The sequence below is a fragment of the Chenopodium quinoa genome, unplaced genomic scaffold, assembly GCF_001683475.1.
Source record: "Chenopodium quinoa cultivar QQ74 unplaced genomic scaffold, ASM168347v1, whole genome shotgun sequence".
Classification (NCBI taxonomy): Eukaryota; Viridiplantae; Streptophyta; class Magnoliopsida; order Caryophyllales; family Amaranthaceae; genus Chenopodium; species Chenopodium quinoa.
Window position 1 is genome coordinate 604777 of NW_018744780.1, and position 25411 is coordinate 630187.

The following is a 25411-nucleotide window of genomic DNA, read 5'->3' on the forward strand; positions in this document are numbered from 1 at the left end:
ATTAATTTAATAAAAAAAAATTTAACCAATAAACAGTGACACGTGGAAATTATATTTTCTAACAAAAAATTTAACCCTTCTCTAGGTTACCGATAATCGGAATTGAAGAAAGAAAGCGCGGGTGAAAATTAAGATTATTGCAGAATAATCGAAAGTTGGGATAATTTAAATGGGCAAAATTGGGATTATTAAAGTGTATTTTTCCTATATAAATATACATAGTATATTGATAAACGATTGCACACTTTTCTAAAATTAAAATAATACTAATCTTCCTAACAGTCTTAGGGTAAGTTGCTGTCAATTTATTACTCTATACAAAAGTGAAATCTATTTTGGAGGGAATTTTCTCTCCTAAACTTTTCTTTTTTTGGAAGCATTAATTTGTGTAGGAAGTTGATTAAATTTATATAAATTATTTCTATAGTAAATGAGAGTTTTTTCCCCTCTCTAACCCCCTACAAATCTTGCCCAAATTTCACAAGTGACTTATGAATTTATAATTTTTTTTCTTGGAAATATTTCTCTCTCATGCTTAATATTGTGCATAATAACTTTTTATCACCCTTGGAAAGTGATACAAAAGTAGTATGATGATAAAAATAATTCAAAAGTCCTATTAATTACTTCATTTACAAAGTATTACAAAGATTATTTTAGGTGATGTATTTATCCATAGAACAACTAATGTCTAATAGTCATAAGAGATATTTAATATTGAGCCAGAAGTTGTAATATGAAGACTTAGGTAATTAAGTTATTGGGTTTTTTACTATCTACCATTTATATTCCCTTTGATCTTCTTTCTCTAATGTATAGAAATTATGACATGACAACATCTCCAAGCCAACTAAAATTTATCATATAAAAAAATTGCCTACAATATGTTTTTATAATACAATTTTTTTTTTTTAAAAAAAAAAGATGTATTAAGTTAAAACCACAGACATCACACGGGCACTATCTAGCTAGTCGTATACAAATTGGTTTAATAATTGAGTTGTTATGAATTATAACTAGCCACGCAATATAAATTAAATATTAGATAGATAAATGATTTAAATACAAAAGAAAGGAATATGGAAGAATAAGAATATCTAAACATTAGTATCCCTACTAATGCAATTGATGCCAGACAAATTCCTCCTTCAATCAATCAATTATACACAATCTAATTAGGCCACAATTTATCATCTAATAATTCTACCAAACACTTTTATACAAACAATTAATATAATATAATCTGATAGTTAGAACTATTAATGCAATAAACTCTTAGGGGGCGCTTGGTATGAATATTAGAAATGGAGTGGAAAGGAAATTAATAAGAGAGAAGAAAAGAATCATTTATTACTTACCTTTTCATATATATGGTTTAACCATGGAAAGGAAGCACTTAAACATAATTCCCTTTTTTCGTTTAAGAAGGGTAAGAGTAATTGTTACCTTAGGTTTTAGAGAGGTAAAAAATAGGTGGAAACTACTAACCTTAAATAATGGTAATTGTTACCCAAACATTCTAACCAAACACTTCGTAAGGGTAATGATATTATTGAATCCATTTCCAACTCAAAACACACTCTTGCCAAACATGCTCTTATTGATCTTAACATATATCAACCATTTACCCACTAATGAGCAAGCAAGCTCTAAAAGGCAATACATATATACTGGAACAACCAAATTGTAGTAACCAAATAACCCAAGTGGAGGAATTCATGAAAACACAGAAGGGATAGCCATATTTGGGGAGCTCTTTCAGTTTCACCTTATGTCACAACGTTAATTGTTGACAACATTATTAATGAGGAAAATTATGTAAAATAAAATCTTTATGTATATAAATGTATCCACACTATTTTAAGAATTAAAAATAGAGGTAATTAACGTTAATGCGAATAAATAAGTAAATAAACATTTTAGAGAATATAATTGTCTAAAGATTATTTATAAGAGTTATCTCAAATTTTTAAAAATAAGATACAGAAATTGCCAACTGTTTAGAATCTGTTTGTCACCGGACTTGTTCAATTGTTCTTAACTCTTAGCATTCAAGCTCAAAAATAGCATATATTCTTACATGCATCCTTATTCTAGCTGCAACAGCATGAAAATCAGGCCCAAATAGTAAGAAGGCCTAATAAATTGGACTTTTTCTATTGGGCCTCTCTAATCACAGTATCTATTATTTGAAATCACTTTTTCACCTTTCTCAAAAAAAGAAGGGAAAAAAAAGATAATCACTTTTTCACAACATATTCAGCGTTCCTTTGAAATCTCCTCCACCACCACCTCTGGGAACCACCACCATTACCACCGTCCACCGCTCATCTTCTTCGCACCACCACCGGAAAACTTTCTTCCTTTATTTTTTTATTCATTTAAAGAATTGCTCTGGCGATAGTTCAAAATAACTACACATTCTTTTAGAACAAAAATTTATTTCTTTATTACAATCATTTAAAACCATTTATCACCTTTATCAAGTTCAAGCTCAAATTTTTGTTCAGGGTTAGATCATAGTTACTATGTAGTCCCCAAAATCATTGCTCAGAGTGCGGTGTTGAAGCATGTTAGTTATGCACGCTAACTGTTTGATAAAATGCCTGAACCAGATGATGTTATTTATAATGTTATGTTTAAAGGGTACACTCAAAATGGGATGCACAATTAAGTGATTTCTTTGTTTGGGAAAATGATGGGTTCTTGTGTTAAGCCAAGTTGTTATACTTTTCCTATGATTTTGAAGTCTTGTGGAAAGTTGTTTGCTTTGTGTGAGGGTGAGCAAGTTCATTCTGTTGTGTTGAAAAATGGGTTTAAGAAGAACCCTTTTATGGGTAATACATTGATTGAGATGTACTCGGGTTCTGGTGAGGTTCGACGAGCATTTAAGGTGTTTGAGGAAATACCATTGAGATTTGTTGTTGGTTGGACTAATATGATCAGTGGGTTTATTATATGCGGTGATATGAAATTGTATTTTTTTTTTATTTCTATCAATTTGATCTATGTATGAATTTCGATTTATTATGTGGTGATTTTGTAATGAATTTTGATCAATTTGATTAGGTTTGTGAACATGTAATTCATATGAATTGAACTTACGACCTTTAATTAAGAACATAAGAAAATTGAAAAATTAAGAACATAAGAAAATTGAAAAAATTAAAAATAAAATGATTATGAAAGATACGCATTATAAGTATTAAAAATATGAATATATGCATTTTAGAAAATGAATATACGCATTCAAAATATGAACATATGCATTGATTCATTTTTTGAATGCATATGAACATAAGCATTTCAGAAGGTGAACATATAAATAAGAAATATGAATATATGGATTTTAGAAATTGAACATATACATTTCATAAAGTTTACATAAGCATTTAAGAAAGTTTACATAAGCATTCAAAATATGAACATAAGCATCTAAGAAAGTGAACATATGCATAAAAAATATAAACATATGCATTTCAGAAAGTGAATATAAGCATTCAAAATATGAACATAAGCATAAACAGACAAAATGAGAACATTAAGAATATTTATCATATGAACAACAAATATTAATATTATGAACATAAGGTATCCGTTTGATTTCACTAACTTTTTTAACAATTCCAATAAAAATTTCGAACAACCGAGTATCGATCAATATTAAAAAAAAATTAAGTGATAATCATATAAATTCAAACAAAATTAAGTAAAATTTAAATAAAATTGCCTTTTTTTTGGGGAGAATCCGTTTAATTTTTCATCTCATCTCAAATATCCATGGTTATTTTTGAAGAGAGAGAGTGAATTGTGTTTGATTGTTAGAGAGAGAAAATTAAAGGGAGGAGTAATATTTTTTAGAAATTTAAGTTTTAGAGTGATGCTTTTTGTATAAAAATTATATTTAAAAAATAATAGCTGTTGATAGTGACGGTTTTGTATAAATGACGGTTGGGTAGGTTGAATTTTAAAAATATGTTCAGTTTTTTGGGTGAGTTCATTTTGGTTTGGGGCCTTTTCAAGGGGGCGCGTTTGAAATTGGGCTTGTGGGCCGGTGTTGCAGCTAGAATAGCTGCACAAGGATGTAGCTTAGACCAATTGCAAAAATAGTCCACAACAACATCATATCCTAATTAGTCCGGCCCAAAGAAACAAGCCCAAAACCCTCCCTAACCATCACTACAAGGCCCAAAACGATTCAATTTTTGGATTTTCCCGCCAAAACGCTCACCAGTCAACTAATTTACTCATTTTCCATTACTTCCTTTTACAAAAAGTTTCCACTACTCACTCTTAATTTCAAACTCCAGAACGATAATCAAACGCCACTAAAATCATATTGAGTCGCAACTTGTGACTCACTCTCATTCCATCTTCAAATCTCACTTTTCATTATATACGTAACCATTGTAACAATTATGGGTTACCTTAAAACAAGATCTTCAGAGATGAAACCAGTTCCATTTGTAAGAATCAAGGCTTTACCGTCTTCACCACGGATAATTTCACCATATTCATCCTATTATCATAAGATACAATTTAACAATAAAAGACCACAAAATGACCAACATATTGAATCAATAAGAAAAGAAAACAAATGATTTACTCGACAAGGTATATCTTCAATGACTTCAAAATGCAAATCATCAAAATTAATGTTCAAGGTTATGGTTTTCGGCAGTACAAGAGAAAACCTGCAAGCATGAACAGATTAAACACCAAACAATGAGCACATTAGACTTGTATTAATCTATACTTCTGTAATACCCCGAATTTTTGAAAAAAATATTTTCTTAATTATTTTAATAATTTACTCGATTATTTGAATAAGGAGCCAAAATTAATTTTAAATTCCGGCGCCAAAAATGAATATCTAATTATTTGAACAATTAATTACTTTCAGATCTCTAAATTAATTATCTTTTATTAGACGTTCCATATTTTATTATGTACATATTATTTTCCGGATTTTTAATACTTAACAATTTTAATAGTTTTACAACTAATTTTGGCCTTGATATTATCTAAGGTATTTTTATTTAATTTTGCAATGATAAATTTGATCTAATTACCAAAATTAATTATTTTCTTAAATTAAAATATGATTTTTGTAGGAATTATTTATTTTTTTTTCAAAAAAAAAATGCAGATTTTTTGAAAAATCAGTAGCTGGCCGAAAAAAGAAAAAAAAATTATTATTATTATTTTGTGATTTTATCTTAGTTTAACTTAACCATTAAACTTTCTTCATTATCTTAGCTTACTCTTATTCTTATCTCCTTCCTTCTAATCCTCTAATCAAATGAACTTGTATCCAATCTTTCTACTCATCTTTTACACCCAACTATTAATCTAGACTTAATTTGATTCAATTACCTTAACAACCCCAAAAACTTATCATAATTTCTAGTAATCATATCATACCTTAAGCTCTATCCTTCTACACTTTAAACGCTATAAATAGACCCTTAATCTCTCTCATTTACTCACATCAAAAATCAAATTATCTCCTCCCTCTACTACCTAAACTCACGTTCTCCTTCTTCCTCTCTTTCTTTCTAGAATTCCTTCATTCTTTTTGCTCAAACAAACACCACAACCCCTTACTAACTTCGGACCTGCTATACTGCCACCACCCTCTGCCGCCCTGACAATCACCTTGCTGCCGCCACACTGCCCTCCCTCCGTTGCTGTTGCTGCTACTGCTTAGGTGCTGCATGCGCAACTTCCTTCTTCCCTTATGTTACCGCATGCATGCATGTTTATAAAAAAACTCTTCTTTCTTTTATTATTATTATGATTACTCTATTATTTTGATACCAAAAAAATATTATTATGCCACTTAATTTAAACACCAATAATATAAATTTTGATACTAATAATAATAGTATGCTACTAACATAGATTGTTGAAAGTTTTAAATTCTAAAAGTTAATATTTTGGTAGTTCATGCACAAATAGGGTATTATTTATAGTTTTGTGTTTATTTTTTTAACCTTATATTAATTAAGGTTATCTTAATTGTGTAGGAGGAGTCCCTTGATCGTGGTCAAGTCTAGTTATCGTATCTTAATTGTTCTTGTGATCAAGGTACGTATAGGTGGCTAGGTCCTTGATATAAGTTTGAATGCATGTTTTGGTAAAGATTTATTTTAATGATTGTTCGAATAAATGTTGCGTATGAAAGATTTAAGTTAATGGTTTTCATGTTGAGTAAAAATATAAATTTTACGATTTAAAGGTTTGATCTTTAAAAGTGTAGTTTAACTTAATAAAATTTGTTTATGGATCACCGGATTTCAAGCTATTGAATTAAAAGAATTAATTTAAACTTGTAGCTCGTTATGGGCCTGAGTATTTATTATTTTAATTGTCCCTCCATCCGGGACTGGTTAAGTAAGACCATGAGCTTTGTATGATCTGGTCTTTCCTCGAGTATAGTTTAACTTGCTTGGGGGGTGTGCACACTTAAGTGAGGAAAATTGATTTTGGAAATTCGTCTAAAATTGGAAATCTATTGGTTTGGAAAGTTTCTATTAATGGACGTTACTACTTTTGGAAGATTTAAATTTGGAAAGTTTAATTATGGAAAGTGACCTTTGGCAAGTTTGAATTGGAATAATTATTTCGAAAGCATGTTTGTCTAATAAAAGCATTAACATGCCTTGCACTTATATGTACTTAGCGTTTTTGCTAATCCGTTTTCCTTTCTGTTTTGGTTCGCCCTGTTTACCATTATTGGTAAGTAGTTTTAATTTCAAGTGTGGAGTTGATCGTGCGCATACTTGAGTTGGGATTGGGATCACCTAGTTAGGAATTTAGTTTACTCATTCATGAGTCAGACATGTTTTTTTTATTTGGAGTATTTTCGAACTCTATATTATGGTTATTATAATATTAATAAAGTCAGTTATTTTCCACTGCCATTTTTAGTAGTTAAGTAAGCCTTACGTTTTCACGTGGCGGTAATACGCCCAAATCTATCTCTATGGTATTTTATACGCATAAATATAGTATTTACGTAGAGGGAGATTTGGGGGTGTTACAACTTCATTCTATTTTATAATTTAATCACTTCACTTTTCAAAGGAAATCAAGAATTACACTTTAAAAATAGAATTGCACTAGGAAAGAAATTACAATTTGACAAGAAAAAAATAATTAAGTGATGAAATACTACAAATTTATTGTAAAAAAAATAGGTAACAATAATAATCTAACCATATTAAGTCGGTCATTTTGATGAAGAATGATTCTGCCAAAATCATTCCAAATCTCAGACTCAAATTCCAGTCATAGAAAGCCTTTGATAACTCATAATTTTTTCAGCAGAAACAACATCCTCCAGATTACAACTACAAAAAAATAAACACTCTTAATTTGTAGATAAGTCAAAATCAACAAAGTAATAAATTTGAACGAAGATCACCTCCCAGTGTAATCGAGGATTAAGAAAGCCTTTCGGAATTCAGTAATTCAAATTACAAATTCCATCTCTTTTAAAATGGGGAAAGAGATGGACCCCGGCGCAGACTCGGCGACAATAACGACGACAGCGTACGAGTCAACCCAGTCCGGGTCTCGAACTCCGAGGCTCTTCATTAAGGAAATGGTCATGAGAAATTTCAAATCTTATGCTGGTGAACAACGTGTTGGCCTTTTCACAAGTTTAGGGTTTATATCATCTAATTCAGTTCAATTAATTTCTTCTTCAAAATTTTGCTAAGTTTTTATTGTTGAATTTTTGTAGAGTTTTTCGGCGGTTGTTGGACCAAATGAAAGTGGGAAAAGTAATGTGATTGATGCTATGCTCTTTGTTTTCGGAAAAAGGGCAAAACAGGTGACTTTGATTTCGAAATTTTTACAATTATTCTAGTTTCTTCATTCTTAATTACTTAATTTGATAAAAAAGACAATAATTTTATGATATTTGTACAAAAATTGAATTCAGATTAGTCTAAGACCACTCTCAATGGTGAGCAAAAAAAATGCTCACCCACTCTCTCTCTACCCACTTTCTCTCTCAAGAAATAAGTTTTACTCATGGGCAAATTTTTTTCACATATTCTCTCCCAATGGTGAGCAAAAAAATTGCCCACCCACCACTCTCTCTCTCTTACTTTTTCAATACCCCACCATTACTTTATCTCTCCTACACAACACTTCTTTATTTATTTATTTCATTTATATTTTAACAATGTTACTCCAAATAAATAAAAACTAGTTAAAATTTGTGTAACTTATTTTTTTTATTTTTGTCCTTTTTATCGTTAAAATTTGTCGTAAAATTAAGTACGTTATATAAAAAAAATTTTGATTTTGAACTTCGCAGATGAGATTGAACAAAGTTTCTGAGCTTATTCACAACTCCACAAATCATCAGAATTAAGATAGTGCAGGTGTATCACTGCAGCCCAGCGGTTTTTTTTACCTCCCATCAAACACGAGTTCTACTTCCTCAATCCTCAAGACAGAACACTACACTTCCTCATTCCCCCAAATTGTAAAACCCTAACCCTAAAATCCTAAATCCCCAGCCGGAAGCCGCCGCCGGCCGCCGCCGTTCCTCTGTCCCGCAGGCGACGCGCCATCAGGCATCAGGTGCTCCGACACCGACAGTCCGACGGTCCGACGTCCTTGAATTTCGCTGAGGTCAGTGAATTTCATTTCGCTAATTTAATGTTTTTTTTTTGGTAAATCGCTGATTTAATGGTTTAATTCGCTAATTTACTTTACGATTTGGGGATTTTTTTGGTAAATCGCTGAATTTCATTTTGCTAATTTACTTTACGATTTGGGGATTTTTCCTCTAGAAAGTGAAGATTGGTTTTGACTGTGGTTTGTTATAGTTTTGTCTTCATTATAAGTTCCAAATGATTTTTTTTAATATGATTTTAGACACTGAAGATTGATTTTGATTAGCTGATCTGGGGATTTTTCCTCTAGAAACTGAAGTTGTGACCGGATATTTGACTATTTGAGTTGAGTATTTGAGCCCTATAATTTCTGTTTAGTTTTTCTTGAGAGAGATTTATTTTCTAGAGTTAGTGATGATGACGTATTGGAACGCTTCCAAAGTATGAAGACTCGGCTTCTGTAATTTTTTTCTTCTTCCCATTTTTCTATGTGTAATCTATTTGTAATCCATAGTTTGAACTTATGTACTGAATATTTAATTATTATATTTTTATTCCTTTGCTAATTACGATTCCAAACTTCCCTAGAGGAGGGTAAGACATGACCGCGACTTAAGATTCAAGTACCATTAAAAAGACTAAAAGAACGAGATAGCGATAGCTGTAATAAAGCACAGGGCGCGACTCTTTTCATTTCTGCGCCGGTGAGTTGGTTACCCGCCCTGGCAACTGGAAAAGTAGGAGGAACCTTTCTTCATTTTTGAGCAAGAAGCGGAACTAGAGGGATGAAATGAAAAGTGTTTATTACGATTATGCCCAACAGCCCACTTGAGCAATTTTTCCATTCTCCCCACCTTATAAGTCGTGAAATTCACCTTAATTCATTCTATCCCACATTCCGGAAATCATGGAGACGCCACTGCCTCCTAGTGTAATTGAGGATTAAGAAAGCCTTTCGGAATTCAATAATTCAAATTACAAATTCCATCTCTTTTGAAATGGGGAAAGAGATGGACCCCGGCGCTGACAGCGCACGAGTCAACCCAGTCGAGACTCTTCATTAAGGAATGGTCATGAGAAATTTCAAATCTTATGCTGGTGAATAACGTGTTGGCCCTTTTCACAAGGTTAGGGTTTATATCATCTAATTCAGTTCAATTAATTTCTTCTTCAAAATTTTGCTAAGTTTTTATTGTTGAATTTTTGTAGAGTTTTTCGGCGGTTGTTGGACCAAATGGAAGTGGGAAAAGTAATGTGATTGATGCTATGCTCTTTGTTTTTGGAAAAAGGGCAAAACAGGTGATTTTGATTTCAAAATTTTTACAATTATTCTAGTTTCTTTATTCTTAATTACTTAATTTAATAAAAAAGACAATAATTTAATGATGTTTGTACAAAATTTGTGGTTCATTTTTGGTTAAAAATTGAATTCAGATTAGTCTAAGTGAAATGATTTTGATTTTGAACTTTGCAGATGAGATTGAACAAAGCTTCTGAGCTTATCCACAACTCCACAAATCAACAGAATTTAGATAGTGCAGGTGTATCAGTCCATTTTCAAGAGATTATTGATCTGGTAATTTAATTTTTCGCCGATTTATTGTTGCATTTGTTTCTGAGTAGGGGCTAGATGATGGGGGTTTTATGGTTTATGATGTTTTGTGTCATGTAGGATGATGGAGAATATGAAGTTGTTGAAGGCAGTGAATTTGTCATAACAAGGGTTGCATTTCGAGACAACTCTTCGAAGTATTACATTAATGATAGAACAAGTAACTTCACTGAAGTTACCACTAAATTGAAGGCAAAAGGAGTCGACTTGGATAATAATCGATTTTTGATCCTTCAGGTCTATTAGATTTATTGTAATTTAAATTTTTGGTTCAATTTTCTTTTCTGTTTATTTCAGTGTATTTCATACAAAGTAACTCATGTTGGTTGGCTGTTGTTGTTGGGTTGTAGGGCAAGGTCGAACAAATTTCACTAATGAAGCCGAAAGCTCAAGGACCTCATGATGAAGGGTTTCTTGAATACTTTGAGGATTTAATAGGGACTAATAAATATGTGGAGAAGATAGATGAGTCTTCTAAACAGTGAGTTTTCTCTATTCAGCTTTTAGTATTGCAAGATAATAAGTCATATTCTTTGTATTTATAGTAATGCTATTTAATCTTGGTGAAGTTGTTTGTTCAAACTTTTTATTTTTCTGGTACTCGATCTCATTAGCAAATCAATCTGGTAGGAACCTTTGAAGTTGTATAACATGGAGAAACTGAATAGATTTAAGCGCTTAAAACACAAATATTTCTATTCAACTTATAAAGAGTAGTTGCCCCATTCATGGCTGTATTCTTGCAGAAGTGTATTAGCTGCGAGCTGCTTTTGCACCGTGCTGTACTCATGTCAGGTTAAGGATTATAGTGATCCATTTTGACTTTGTTTAATAAAATCTGCATCCTCAGATTAGAAGCTCTAAATGAGAAGAGATCTGGAGTTGTGCAGATGGTCAAGTTGGCCGAGAAAGAAAGAGACAGCTTAGAGGTATTCACTATTATATTATATCATTATAGCCTTTGAAGAGAGGCAAATGAAAGTCTTTTACTGAATCTGTATTCTCATGATCAACAGGATGTGAAGAATGAGGCAGAATCTTATATGCTGAAGGAACTATCACTGTTTAAATGGCAAGAGAAAGCTACAAAACTTGCTGCTGAAGACAACAATGCTAAAATGGCTGAGCTGCAAAATAACTTTTCCAGCTTGGAAGAAAGTTTGAAGTTGAAAAGGTGTTCTTGGTCATATGTGATTAATACAATTTTTCTCTTACATGAGTGTATTTGCTAATGTCATCTTAAACACTTGTCGTTGAGAGGAGATCCAGAGAAATAAATCTACTTTGAAGGAGCTTGAGACTTTGCACAATAAATATCTCAAGAGACAAGAGGTTTGCATCATTTGATTCCAACCATTTATATCTAGTGTATAGTTGCACATCTTAGGTGTTGAAGCTGACATTAGCACTTCAGCTAAATCTTGATTGCTTTGTCAATTGTGTGTAATGCATGTTGGAAATCCCAGGAACTTGATAATTGTTTGTGTCAGAATTTACTTGATAAAGCGCTTGGTGGAAGAAGAGAAGGTTTTGGAAGAAATAAAAGAGAAATCTAAAGGTGGATTTTCACTTTTATATAAGTTTATGATGCATTGTCATTTTCTGCTGCCTGAATGATTTATTAATGTTCATGTTGTACTTTTTTATGCTATATGTATTAATTTCTCGAAGGACTGCCAGACCTTCTGAAGTCAATATAGTTTAAGAAAATTGTTTGTGTCAGAATTTACTGCTCATCTTTGTTGCCTGGGATTCTTGTGCAAGTGTTTTAGTTTGGATTTCCCAAGCTTTTTTTTTTTTTTTTTTTTTTTTTGTAATTTATTTTATTACATAAATGCTTTGATAGATCTTACTTTGGCAATTGAAGATTTCAAGTTTTAACGTCTATAAATATGTTGAAATCTTTGAGCAGTCACTATTCCAAATATAGCAAGGTGCATTGAATCATTAGAGTTTGTTTCTTTTAAAATTTTCTTGTTCAAATTTTACAAACCTTGTTAGCTGGTTTTTGGTAAATCTGCATGCTTAATACTTCGTACTACATTTGTAAGCTGTCAGATCATGGCTGCGTGAAATGTACATATATCTTTGATAAATTGTTATTATTCTACAGCGTAATCGTTCTTTTTTTATTTTTTTTATTTATTATGCTAACTTTTATTGTTATAAAATACTGAGGATACTTTTTATGATGGACAATGGATGTATTGTCTTCCTCGTTAAATTTAAAAATTCAGTTAGAAACTATTTTCCAATTGGAACCTGAATTTGATCTCAGATTCTATACATCTTTTGTGAAACATGTCAATGTTGATGAATCTTTGTCCTTTGAAAATGAAATTAGGTGAAACTGAGATTCATCGTTCTGAGTTGGCCAAGGTTCGCGCTGAGTTGGAACCTTGGGAGAATCAACTGATGGACCATAAAGGGAAACTGGAAGTTGCATCTACAGAGCGGAAGCTTTTAAATGATAAGGTGATTTAAAAAACATAAGCAACTATGATGTCGGTGTCACTCAGCTATGCAGGCATTTGATACAAAGTACTCAACGTTTTGAACTAAATTATTGAATTGCTATATCCGTTATGTGATCAGCGTACCAAATGCAGTGCCTACATGGCTGTGGGAAACATGATTTATTGAACTGTAGGTGAGGTGTGCCTTGTAGAGCATGATGTAATTGCAGTAGTTAAGTTTTTGCATGAGATGATTTACTGCAGTTGTTATGTGCTACCTAGTGCCTGATAAATTACAAAAGTCCTTGATTTTTGTACTTCCTCCGTTCTCAATTTAAAGTCCCATTTTCTTTTTTCAAAAGTTTTTAGGATGATAAATAAAAAACATGGTAGTAGGGTTTGGTTGGTTAGAAGGGAATAAATAAAATAAGAGTGTAGTTTGGTTGATTAAATGTGTATTATGAAATAAATAAAGGTGAAATGAGAATTTTATCTAGGAACAAAGTTTTGGTGAGAAATGAAATATTTTTTTTGGAGGCAATGATGTATTTTGATGCAATATATTTAAAGCTCATTAGCTTGATTTTTTGTAATTTAATTTTAAATCAATGCCTAGCTATTGACCCTAGAAATAAGTAATAAGTGCCTTGCTTTGGAGATGGTTCTTGTCTTATGCATCTGCTTCAAGGTTGCTGTCATATTTGGACACCTTGTGCCTTTGAAACACTTGGTATGGTAGATTGGTAGTATTCTGGTTTTGGAATAGGTAGACTGATGGGTTCTTATGCTAAAACCTTGATTTAATGTGCATAAATCTCATATATTTGTATATTTACAGGCTATAACTCAACTGGAAAGTTGTTTTTAATGTATTTGGTTGGATTGTTGGAAGAAATATGATGCTTTTCTGTTCTATTTTGTTATGTTGAGCTCATGTACTTGCCTTTCATGAGTTTGATCTTTATGCTAAAAGTGTTTTATTTGTTTACTTCAGCATGAAGGTGCACAAAAAGCTTTTGCAGATGCTCAAAAGCAGCTGGAAGATATAAGTGATAAGATTAACTCTAAATCTGCTGCCATCACAAGCATTAAAAACGATTTGGAGAAAAAAGAGTCTGAGGCCTCTAAAGCTCGTAAAGCAGAGCAAGTAAGTGCATTATTGGTTACTTTTCGTTAAGGATTGATACTTTGTCAGAACTTGCATATAATTGTATCAGAGGCAGCTAGAAGACTGAACTTTTGTGACTGGACAGGAATGTGTCAAGGAGCAAGAGTCTTTGATTCCTCTTGAGCAATCTGCAAGACAAAAGGTTGCTGAGCTTGTATCTGTTATGGAATCTGAGAGGAGCCAAGGATCTGTTCTAAAAGAGATCTTAAGGGCCAAGGAAACAAATCAGATCAAGGGAATACATGGGCGAATGGGTGATTTGGGTGCTATAGATGGTGAGCCTGTAGATGCAAAAACAGTTGATCATTGTTGCTTTTATGACACTGTTTTATGATATGTGAATCAGTTATGGGGATTATTCTTTGTGTTCAATTCTGTCAAATCCTTTATCTTCAGAGAAAAATATATCAGTGTAATGTCATGTTCTACTTTTGGCTCCTTATATGCCTATCTTATTGACTTTATTCCCTTGTTTGTCTCCTATGCAGCTAAATATGATGTTGCTGTGTCAACAGCATGCCCTGGACTTGACTATATACTTGTTGAGACAGCTGAAGCAGCCCAAAAATGTGTAGATTTGCTACGTGAGAAAAACCTTGGTGTTGCGACCTTCATGATACTGGTACACTTTAAATATTGTTTTGTCGAAGTCACTAGTTCTATTGTTGATGTGGTTATATTTCGGAAGTAGTCCAAAATTTCCAAGGATGATGATTGCTAGCACATCTAAGTTATATATCTCATCTCTTTAAAGAAACAAAATACTAATTTAAAGTAACAACTTGAGGTTTCAGACTGTAAAAGAAATTTGAGGTTATCAACTTTGTCATTGATGTTGATTCCTTAAATTAGGAATAGCTTTAGCAAATTAAGCTTTTCGATAGAAAATCGTTTTAACTTGTGTATTGATTTTTAAAAATTCACTATGTGATTGTTCTTTCCAATTCATATTTTTTTATTTTTTTTTATTTTATATTGGGTTGGTAGATATATAAAAGCAGCATATTGGTGGGCATGACATGTGATAGTAATAATATCTAATGGGACCATTAGGCTTGCAATATAAAAGAGGTGTGTGAACACATGAAAAAAAAGGTTTATGAAAGCATATCATAAAGGGAAATTTTGCAAATAATATGTAACTTCCACAAAAAGAAAATGGTGCAATTATTAAAAAATCGTAAGAAGTAATTGACATGAGACATATCAGTCTTATGAGTTTTGTCTGAGTGGTCAAAACTTGTGAATGTTTAACATGCTAAGGGGCTCTTAAGGAAGAAGAGCTGGAAACTTTCAAAATGGGAAACTACACTAGCAGTCTGTATTGATTATTACTGTTCAATGGCCTGTTGGCCTGTTGTATAGCAGGTTTATGTTACTCTGTTAGGACTTAGGATGCGTAAACTTGACATTAGTCTGCATCTTTAGAAAAGATTAGCACAGAAATTAAATTTGCAGATATCTTGATGACCTTTTTCCTTTGGAATACTTCCTTGGAAAATGATGTTATTCTTAGTTTAATCATTACAGAACATAGGTATATGCTTGCTTCAATTGGGGTTTTGACTGGCGTGACTGCATAGCAGACTCTTGATTCTTGAAAGAAATGGATTTTGTTGAACACATTTCTTGCTTTCCTTTTGTATAAGCATTTTCTGGATCTGTGGTACAGCATCCAGGTTTATATCTTAACAGCTGTAGTCCTGTGTTTCCACAAGATATGCTGTTTGAATTCCATTAGGCAAGTTTTACGTAGACAAACATTGAATTTAGCTCTTCCTTTTTGTAGGAGAAACAATAGAGACATGGTGATCAGTTGAAGAGAAAAGTAAATACCCCGGAGGGTGTTCCTCGGCTTTTTGACTTGATTACAGTCAAGAGTGAAAGATTAAAACTTGCATTTTTTGAGTTGCTTAAAAACACTGTTGTGGCGAAAGACCTTGAGCAGGCAACGTTTTCATCAAAAGCATCTTTGTATGTTACTTTGACCCCATATTTTTGCTCTTTAATTTTCACTTTGGCATCTCTTCTTCATGTCTGACTTTTGTTTCTGGAATTTTAATAGTGAGCCAGTTTGTCACCTAATAATAATGAGCTACTACAAGAAGATATTTCTCTTTGTGATGCCTAACATTACAACAAGTAGCTTTGATGGACCTATCTTGATTATAAGTTGGACTACAGTTGAAAATTTTACGCCCCTTGAATTGCATGATACGAAATATTTAGAAATGACCTTTACAAAACAGATGTCCTCATTGGTGTGAAGAGTTTTCTGGTGTTCTGCCTCCTAAGTCTTTGTCGAACTATCTAATAAACTTGACAATCTGCCAATTTTGCACTTTGCAAGAAAAATGTTTGACATGTGTTGACTAGGCTATGCATATTGAGTTATTGGTAAGCCTTGATTAGTTTAAATTTAAGTACTAGCCTTTGACCTTAGCTAACCACTTATCATATCATATCATATATATCACTAATAAATAAAGCCGATCTCGCAGATAGGCCACGAGACAGCGACACTTGGCATTCCAGTTTTTCGCCAAGTGTCACGCCACATAGGCGAGACATAGGTATTATTGTGACACATATAATGCTAAGTAAGCGAAGTTTGGATAGATTTTTAAAGATATAAAAAGTTGTATAGTGTTTTATTATTGATAAAATTCTAATATTTCATATATACAAAATTAATCATAACTTTTAATAAATATCTTATAATATGGTACTTTTTCCATCATAAAATTCGTTTTAATAAGTTCTTATTTACAAAAATAATAGAGAATTGGTGAAAATAAATTTTAATCATGAAAAATAATTTTTGTTTTGGTAAAAATATTTTTAGTTCAATAAAAATAATTTCAGTTCAATAAAATATATTTTAATTCAGTATGTCTAAATATCCTGCATTATCAAAAGGGACTGTATGATCATATTTAACATTCAATCCAAAAAGTTTATCCTAAACTTTTATCAGCCATGGCATCGTACGGGTACAAAACTAGTATTGTTTATTTTTATTATAAGTATTAGCTTTAAATTTTTTATATTTTTAATTTAAATTTGTTTATCTGAAGTTTAAAATCCTAATAACTAGATTCGAACAAAATTAGTCTATCTGAAAGAATCTCAGAAATTAGTTGATCTATTATTTTTATCTATTATTTTTATCTTCTATATACTGTACTTTCCAGTGATATTCCTAAAGTAATAACTGCACGTGACTCTCACTAAAAATAAATACATAAATAACCAACTGCAAGTAACACTTGGCAAACATTACAATAAGTTTGTGCTTTCTATATCATCATTATAATTTCTAAAATTGTATAAAAGATAAAAAAAAAAAAAACATTTTAATTGCTGAGCATATCTTTTATCGACAACCTTAGTTATTTATCTGTGTTTTTGTAGACCTATGGAAGATGTTAGATTTTGGAATGAATTCATCCCCCTATAATATAGTTGAATCCTTTTTTGCTTCATTATTCTATAGGAAAATGGTACTTTTCATATTTTGGCGTAGAAAAACAATTTAGGCAGAAAATTGTAAATAAGGAAAATATATGTGTACTTCTAGAAGGAATTTGGTTATTGATTTATTATTAAACATTAAAACATATAAAATAGACTGTCCCAAATTAGTAGAAGCATTGGGTTATATGAGTCACTGGATGATGCTATCTTAATTTTTTTTTTTTTATTCTTACCATATAATGACTAAGGGAGAGATTAATCATTATTGTTTGGCTGGTGCATGTTTTTATCCTTTTTTACTAGGGAAATGTCTACCCAAATGGCTGAGGTGATGAGAGCTATTATAATCTACAGCATTTCACTGTTTCTATGTCAGTTGTTTGATGGTGGTTCAATAAGCTCAAGACTCAATTATATAATGGATCTCCCAATAAGATAAAAGAAAGTTCTTAACAACAATCTGTTGTGAAATTGTTTTGGTGTTAACTTGTGGAGGCTCCTATGATGATTTATCTGACTGTCCTTTTGTAGGCATCACGCATAGCATATGGTCAGAGCAGAGACTTCAGGAGAGTGGTTACATTGGAAGGTGCTCTCTTTGAAAAATCCGGGACCATGAGTGGAGGGGGGAATAAACCACGCGGGGGGAAAATGGGAACATCTATTCGTGCTGACACTGTTTCTAAAGAAGCTGTTACTGATGCTAAAAAGGAGCTTTCCATGTTGGTTGATAAATTAAATGCAATTCGGAGAAAAATTGCTGATTCTATTCAGAGTTATCAGTCTTTAGACAAAGCTATCCAACACTTAGAGATGGAATTAGCCAAGAGTCAGAAGGAGGTGAATCCTGAGATTGAAATTTGTATAAGCTTTATGAAAGTATTGTTTTTAATTCATTGTTCCTGCTAATAACAGGGTTGACTTTTGACTTAACAGATTGACAGTTTGAATACTCAAAATGATTATCTTAAGAATCAACTTGAGTCTCTGAAGTCTGCTGCACAACCAAAGAAGGAAGAGGTATCCAGGCTTGCTGTGCTCCAAAATACAATAAATGCAGAAGAGAGGGAGATTGCCAAACTTACACAGGGTTCTAAGAAATTGAAGGAGAAGGTATGATAATTGCACTTGAAGTAATATTTCTTCCACTTTCAATTTCATCATGGAGTTTGTTGACTGGCTGATAATTGAAATGTGAGTGCTTAGTACTTTAGTTACTAAATGCAGATTTTTTTTTTTTTTTTTTTTTATTTTTTTTCATTGAATTCCAGGCATCAGAGCTTCAAAATAAGATAGAGAATGCTGGCAGTGAAATACTTAAAAACCAAAAGGCAAAGGTCGACAAACTCCAGTCTGTAAGTATCCGGCATGGTGCATTGACTGCATTCATTTTTAAAAAGGATATCTGAATAAGTATTTACCACTGATAGCTCTATTGTGTCATTAGGATATTGACAAACACGGGACAGAGATAAATCGCCACAAAGTTCAAATAGAGACTGGTGAAAAAATGATAAAAAAGCTGACTAAAGGGATAGGGGATTCAAAGAAAGAACAGGAATTTCTTCATCAAGAGAGGGAAAAGATGCATTCAACATTTAAGGCAATAGAACAGAAGGCATTCGCTGTGCAAGAGAATTACAAAAAGACAGAGAAGGTTTTTCTCAGTCAATCTTGCTAATTAGAATTCAACTTCAGTTAATAATTTGTGTTGCTAATTGAGATTCTTTAATCCTTGCTAATTTACACTATCAGCTGCTTGGTGAACATAGAGAAGTTCTGGACAAAGCAAAATCCGACTATGAGAGCTTGAAGAGGAAAATGGATGAACTGCGGGCAACTGAGGTAGAATCTTTTGTTTTAAGTGTTTCTAATTTAAATTTCATTTTTATCTTCCATTACTTAGTAACAGGTGATGCTGGTATAACAGGTTGATGCTGATTTCAAACTTAAAGACATGAAGAAACTTCACAAAGAGATGGAAGTTAAGGAGAGGGGATACAACAAAAAGCTTGATGATTTGCAGAATGCTATCATGAAGCACATGGAGCAGTATGAACTGACCTATTTGTACTTAATTCTTTGTTTGCAAAAGGCTTATTCTGAACATATTACATTATAGATAATCTGATGTTTTCAGAATTGCGAAAGACTCTGTAGATCAAGAAAAGCTAAAGTCAACCCTGGAAGATGAGACTCTTTCCATGCCTTGTAACCTTAAAAGGCCTTAGGGATGGTAGCTTTGCTGGAAGCACAACTGAAAGAAATGAATCCCAATCTTGATTCAATCTCTGAGTACTTTTCTCCCTATTGACTCAAATACTTTAAATTTGTGCTGCTGCAAACAGGTTACTAACTTATTGTCCAACATTTTAGATATCGTAAAAAGGTGGCATCATACAATGAACGGGTAGATGAGCTTAATGAAGTTACTCGAGCGTGATGACATTAAGAAACAGTATGATGAATGGAGAAAGAAAAGGTTAGTTTATTCTTTCCTTGTTTGTCCTGTCTTTACTGTAGCATACTTTTATGCCTTTTGAACTAATGTGGATACACTTGATTTCAGGTTGGACGAGTTCATGGCTGGATTTAATACCATATCTCTGAAGTTGAAGGAAATGTATCAGGTCTGTGATTGATAGTTGTAAATATTTCGTCTTCATGTGTTTGTTTATCCTTGTTTGGAATAGTTGAAGAAAGGCATATGAAGTAGAGTGGTATCTGAAATTGCTTATGAATGATTTTTGTATTGAATATATTTGTCGCCTTATGTTTTTTAGCTTGATTGTTTTATCTATCTTTTTGGGTGCTGCTTCCTTTGTTTCTCGATGATAATATGTAGTTAATGTTAGCATGTTTATAGTGTAAATAGTCAAAATGATGTACTTATCTAGATTTAGAAAGTGTATGCTTATTTCTCTGAATGATATCTATGGTACATTTGTATCATGCCATAATTGTGATCTTGATAATTGTGAGCCACCTTGCCATGCTAATGCACCTTGTAGATGGTAACATGGATCAAATTCTTTAAGAAGTTGGCACATGTTAAGTTTTTATCGAGCATCTCCTGTTTTGCATCTTCTTCCAGTGTATTTGTGCATCATAAAGTGATCTTGATTTTATGTATGAGATGCAGATGATTACACTTGGCGGAGATGCAGAGCTGGAGTTAGTGGATTCTTTAGATCCTTTTTCTGAAGGGGTTGTTTTCAGCGTGAGACCACCAAAAAAGAGCTGGAAGAACATTGCAAATTTGTCAGGTGGTGAAAAGGTAAATTGCTTAGTGTTGTAGAGTTTCGTTTCAGATCTCTCTTAATTTTGCCTGATGCTGGTCTCAGCCTTTGCTGGTTTGCCTTTTTCTTTCAGACTCTCAGCTCTTTAGCGCTTATTTTTGCTCTTCATCACTACAAACCTACCCCACTTTATGTGATGGATGAGATTGATGCTGCACTTGGTATCTTCTTGAATCATTCATTTTTTTTTACTGATCCTTAAATTTGTGGATTCCTGCTTGAGTGATATGTTTGCTGTATCTTGTTTTGGCAGATTTCAAGAACGTTTCAATCGTTGGGCATTATGTAAAGGATCGTACAAAAAATGCACAGTTTGTAATCATAAGGTTTGATTATTTGTAATATCTTCATCAAATTGTTTTATATTTTTCCTGTCCTTGCAATCTTATCTGTTCATTCTTATGTATCCTGCAGCCTCAGAAATAACATGTTCGAGTTGGCTGACCGGCTTGTTGGTATTTATAAAACTGATAATTGCACAAAGAGCATAACAATAACCCTGGTAGTTTTGCGGTCTGTCAAAAGGCTGCTTGAAGAAGGATTGAGCTGTTCAGAATTTGGAATTGCAAATCATAATGTCTTTGCATAACAGCATAAGGTTAGCTGATTCATGAATGCCGCTATATTTATGGTTACTGAAGGTCTAATGTATTAAACGTCATATAAACATGCTTGTAAATTGTTCTACACTCACTAATGATGAATTTATGTTCATACTAGTTTAGCCTAATATTTATGTATTTATTGCTAGGTTTTTGCTGCTTATGCAACATTAATGATCATGATTTGTACCTTTTATGTTATTGTTAATGAACATTTAATGATATGATAATTTATTTATTTTTTTAACAAAGATTGATTCATAAATAAAAAGTCATATGACATTTACGAAGAGATTTATATCAAACAAATACATGACAATTGAATTAAATAAAAACATCCTTTCAGCAAAGCTACGATCGTTGTAAATTCTACATTCTTTATATCCTCTTTTACATTGCTGTGATTTACAGTCTTCTTCGATGAGGGGTCTATCGATTTGTTGTAGTCTTGAATTTTTTTTTTGCCTGATTCGTCTGGTTGTAATAGGAAGATTAACCTCTTTTTAAAGATCCCGCACAAATCTTTACCCATGAAACAACTCTACAACAATCCATCAAACAATAAAGCAAATCCTTCCTCAAAAGAGAGAAGAAAAACTTTTCTTTCGAAGGAGAAAAATCCTCCTAAAGAAGAAGAAAAACCCTTTTTTCAAGGGAGAAACGTTTCTCCTAAAAGCGGAAGAGTTATTATAAACCTAGAATAAACAAAAACAAAGAGAAAAGACACAAAAAACAAAGATTAGGTTTTTCCATCGGTTTTGGTCCCTACAAAATTCAACAATGGAGGCTAGGGTTTTTAGAGAGAAGAAAGGGGAGAGAGGAGAGAGGCTAGGGTTTCTTCAAATTTGTTGACTTTGATGATATGGTAATAAACATATAGTAAAAGAGATGATTTTAGTGTTGAGATTTTAACGAGCTAGTAATTATATGATAATGAATATGTTCATTATAGTTTGCATAAAAAACCTTATATATATATATAAATATATTTATAATAATATCAAAGTGAAATTGTATATGACAAAAATTTAAGTATTGGATATCAAAATATACAATACAATTTCACACATAATATTAGGCATAATAAACTTCTCGATCCAAATTCAGGAAATTCATGCTCGTGTAAACTTTCACTCTATGTTCAAGGTTACACATAATAAACATTTATCTATAAATAGAAACAATCTAATTTTTGTTCATTTATCCATAAATAGAAATAATCTAATAAAAATAAAAATTTCACTCTATGTTCAAATAAATAAAAATCAAACCCAAATCAAAAATCAAACTCAAATAAATTAAACAAACATCAAATTTAAGATCTGAAATTAAACTCAAATAAACAAAAATCAAACCTAAGATAAAAAAATCAAACCAAAAACACAACAAAAATGAAGAAAAAGAAACTCTCCCATTTTCGGACCAATCACCACCACCCACCACTTACACCAATACCCATTCACAGACAAGCACACCACCCCAAACTCCATCACCACGGAGCCCCGACAAACCACCAAAAATACAACAAAACACACCATATCCAAAATAACCCCAAAAAACGAAAATAAGACAAATCAAACGAAACTAACCAAAAATCGAAATAAACTAAAAAAAAAAGCAAATTAACAAAATTAAAAAAAAAGGAAAAAAAATCACAACAAAATAAACAAAAAATACGCAAATATCAACATACCTATCTCAAATTTCATCTTCTATGAGTTTATATGATCAAATTCAACAATAAAAACACCAAATCTGAAATTTTTATGGTTGAATTTGACCACTTAAACCACGAACGAAAGTGATGAATGAGAAAATGGAACCCAAAAATCCATATTGAACGAGATAGAGAGGATCACAGGTGCGAAGAGGAGTGAGAAAGAGGGGGGTGTTGATTGAGAAAAACCATGAGAAGTATGAGAAGAGAGAGGGTTTCCTTGTTTAATTTTCTTTTTCTTACTTTATTTCCTTTTTCATTTCCTTTTTTTTCTTTGTCGTATTGTAATATTATTTTTTTAATTCAATGGAAACTTCAGTACCATCTGATTTATATGCCAACAAATTTAATTCCCTTTATATATGCAAAGGATTGCCGGTTATATAAGGTCATAAATTGTTTGAGTACCTTGTTTGCTTCACTCCAAACTTCAATATACCTCATTTGCAAATAAATGCTAAGTTCAGTACCTTGTATTTGTATTTACTCTAAAAAAAGTTAGCTTGTAGACATTAAAAATTGACATTTAGCAAGTTTCAATGTTCACTTCTCTAGCAGTGAAATTGCAAAATCAAACAGTCAACTAATTCAAAGCAGTTTGGTGAAATTACAAAGTATCGACTCTATCAAGATCTTCTTAACCACCACAATATTGTTTTGTATGGTATGTAATGATTCACTTTAACCCTTTCAAAACTATAGGCTTCACTTGTAATTATCAATACCGATCATTTATCAGTCCCATTTCTGAATGACACCTTATATATATATATATATATATATATTTATTATTAAGATAGACGAACTAAAGACAAATTTTTTAATTACTTTTTTTTAATTTGCATTTATGCCCATGTGACAGCATAACCTAACTGACTTTATAATTAAGAACGAAGTATTTTTTTAGGGTATGAAGGGATGAAGTTCTTTTGAGGAGAATAACTTAAAACTTTAAAGAGAAAATGTGAAATGATTGAAAAAGTTATTTCGTATCTAAAAAGTCTGAACATACACAATACACCCTAAAATACCAAAAAGAAATATTGAGAGAAGAAAAAAAGAGTATTTGAAAAATGGGCAGGATTAAAGAAATACGGAGTAATTCGTACTACATAGTATGCAATAAAATCATGGCTAAGATAGTAAAATAGAATGTAGGCACTGGGTAAGAGTCAAAGGTTACAAAATAATTTCTTAACAAGTTGGTCTTATAAGCCTAATACATGATTATAGAATTTTTTTTTCTTTGTTTTGATACAAATGTAAAAATACGATCCAAGTCATATTGAGCCTTTTGTAACTAGTTAAATAAAGTACGGTAGCCAATTATGATGGACCTAGTTCATTTAACTCCTTCACCTAATCTTAACGGAGTGAAGAAGCACATATAACTTAGACAGAGAACAAGTTCTTTAGGATTTGCTTTAACAAAATAATAATAAATCAATAAAAAACTAAAAGCCGTGAAGTTAACAGATTAGACAATAAACTATAATATATAAATACACAAACTAAATACGTAGAAAACATAACTATAGTAAATAAAAACGACAAGTGCTTACACATATCATTAACAATAATCGACTTTTTAAATCTCAAATATAAGAGCTAATTAGAATCATCATCTTCCTTGTTGTCTTCTCCATCCTCCCCACTATCATCTCCACCTCTAAACTCGTACTTCTCAATCTCCTTTCTTTGTTCATCAAGGGTATTAGGTAAGTTCCTCAAAGTATGCTCAACGTCCTCACTTGAGGTACCACTAGCATAAACTCCTAATTTATTCTTCACCTAATTCCAATAGTTTGCGGCCCCCAGTAGATTTGGATGCAACCTCCACACTCGAGGCAGCAGTGGCAATCTTGCTACCTTTGTCTATAGCCTCCAATTTAAACTTATCATTATACTTCTCAATTGATATCTCGTTAATGTCATCCGGATTCATTTGACACTCCAACGTTCCTCTACGTACCGAAGGAGTTAGGTTGAAATTCGCCTTCATAGTTTTCAAGAACTTTGCCATCTATTTAATTATGTGTCAAACAATATACACATAAAATGTGAAAAATATGTGTAATAACAAATTACATGAAATTATTACGAATAAATAAATTACATGAAATAAATCATGTTAATATCCAGTTCACTTAATTTTGGCTTTTATGGTCCTAATATTTAGGACGATAATGAGATACACAAATAATACTAATATTTTTAATACTTTAAAGTCATTTTCATGTGAATTTTATTAACAAAATTATGCGCTAATTTGATTAACCCAAAACGTTCGAAACTTATCATTAGAATCGACACTTCCATATCTTCAATATTAAATGTTCCATTGCATATGAAGAAATTAAATTGAACTCAACCTTCGTGCGTAGTTTTCATTTGTTTCAAGAATTTGACTAGACCATCTTATCTTTTACTTATTAAATCACATA

At 31.9% G+C, this 25411-nt stretch overlaps 1 pseudogene; it reads left to right on the forward strand.

Annotated features, from left to right (window-relative positions):
• The first annotated feature begins 7504 nt into the window (after positions 1–7504).
• On the forward strand, positions 7505–21458 carry LOC110703790 (annotated as a pseudogene).
• Positions 21459–25411: the final 3953 nt, after the last annotated feature.